Genomic DNA, 1,769 nt, shown 5'->3' on the forward strand with positions numbered 1-1,769 from the left:
CTTTTGCCCAGGTTGCCCACCCCAGAATGCATCGGGCCTTCCAGGCCAGCTCAATCTTCCCCACAGCTGGTTCCTTGACTTCAGGCCAGCTAGGACACATAAACCTGCCCCGTCTTAGGGCTAACTAGAGCTTCCAACGAACCCAACAGAAATAAATATCGGGCCTCCGCCAACAGACCCCTGGGATCCTGTCTCCCAGTGTCCTTTGGTTGCTCAAATAAAGGAAATAGAAGAAAAGGAAGGGGAGTCGCTCGTCCCTTCGCTCCTAGTGATTGTGAGGGTGGGTACCCGCCCCGTTCCCCACCCTGATCTGTCTCCCCAGCTCGACCACCTCAAAATCCCGTCTGACCTAGGGTCTTTCTCCGGCTTCTCTCAAGCTGGTGGGGCATGCGGTTCCCACGCCGGGCTGTTCTTGCCTCCCCACTGAGCTGGTTGTAAGGGCTAGCAGCTCCCTGCTGATGCCTCCCGCCACTGTACCTGGATTCCCTGGTAGAGCTACAGTGTTGCTCCCGGATGTCTCTTGGCTCCTCAGGCTTGGGCTTCCTCCCTGCCCTGCCAGAGCCCTCCGGTTGCTGCTCTACTCTCCTTCTCCCATCTTCAGCCTGGCGATCCTCCTCCCTGCAGCAGACATCTCCTGGCCGGCATCCTGTTTTTCCTCCACCAGCTGCTCAGCTGTCCTTCTGTCTGCTATTTGAGCAGCCCACGTCTCTTCAAGGCTCCACCCCATTCCTTGCCTATCCAAAGCTACAGGTGGCTCCAGACTCACGGAGCTTGCGTCTGTGATTCTTCCCAGCTGCCATTCATTTGGATCCCAAGGTAGGTATCGGGGTGTGTGGCGTGGAGGTCCGGGACAACCTCAAGCAGAGCTGGGCCTACTCACAAAAGTTAAAATACAAAATATTGATGATATCTGCATAGTGCAAGAAAATGTAAATTTGCAGCTGAACCTTCTAAAAAGGAATAATGGGGCATAACTTCCAGCTTAACTTACTATATTTATGATGATTTTAAGCAGGCTTGTGTGTGTCTGGTATATAACTATGTGAAATGTCTATCCTTGATTAATTAGTATAGTAAATATTTCTTTTCAAATATTCTTTTGCAATTTCTTTCTTAACTCATGTTTATGTGTAGGAAGAGACATTCTCCATATGGGCTTTGATTGGTGTCTCCTCTTGATTTACTCTTGTTTTGCCTCAGTGGTTCCCTTGATCTTCCAAGGACAACTTCTCAAAAACTTTGTTTTTCTTGGTTGTTAATCAATTTCTTGCTATGTTCCAACTTAGTAGAAATTGATAACTTCCTGTTACTGAGGAAGGTAATTCAATCAAAATTGGGACTCTGATAACCAATTACAAACAGTTTCATTAACAGGATTTTCCTGTTAGTTACTGCTTGGGATTCTTTCTTGATTTATGCAACTACAAGAATTATTTGAACATTCTGAGCTAAAGGATATAAAAGAGGAATGAAGCAGCGAACAGGGCACACTTCAAGAATGAGAAATCATTTTGACAAGTATTGCGACTGCACCTAGCTAATCTTCTGGTGAACGGATCCACGCCTTGAGAAGCTGACAAGACACAGACCACCTCTTTGCCTGTATTGGTGAGATACTAGCACTTTTACAGCTAAACATACTGGACTTTGCTTTGCTTTAGGCTCATTTAACAGTGAATAATTTTAATAAATAAAGTCTTTCTGTCATTCATTGAATGAGTTATGTCAATCCTTTATATGCTAGTCCTGAATCCTATTTCATGACTTAA

General features: G+C 45.8%; 1 long non-coding RNA gene across 1 annotated transcript in view; it reads left to right on the plus strand.

Annotated features, from left to right (window-relative positions):
* The first annotated feature begins 329 nt into the window (after nucleotides 1-329).
* The window catches only part of LOC102383973, a 3,327-nt gene continuing 1,887 nt past the window's right edge, over nucleotides 330-1,769 (plus strand). Inside the window, exons 1-2 of the long non-coding RNA XR_324875.2 lie at nucleotides 330-816; nucleotides 1,538-1,608. This is a non-coding gene — a long non-coding RNA (uncharacterized LOC102383973). The remainder of the gene's footprint in view (nucleotides 817-1,537; nucleotides 1,609-1,769) is intronic.

Source organism: Alligator sinensis, unplaced genomic scaffold, assembly GCF_000455745.1.
Source record: "Alligator sinensis unplaced genomic scaffold, ASM45574v1 scaffold249_1, whole genome shotgun sequence".
In the NCBI taxonomy this organism is placed as follows: Eukaryota; Metazoa; Chordata; order Crocodylia; family Alligatoridae; genus Alligator; species Alligator sinensis.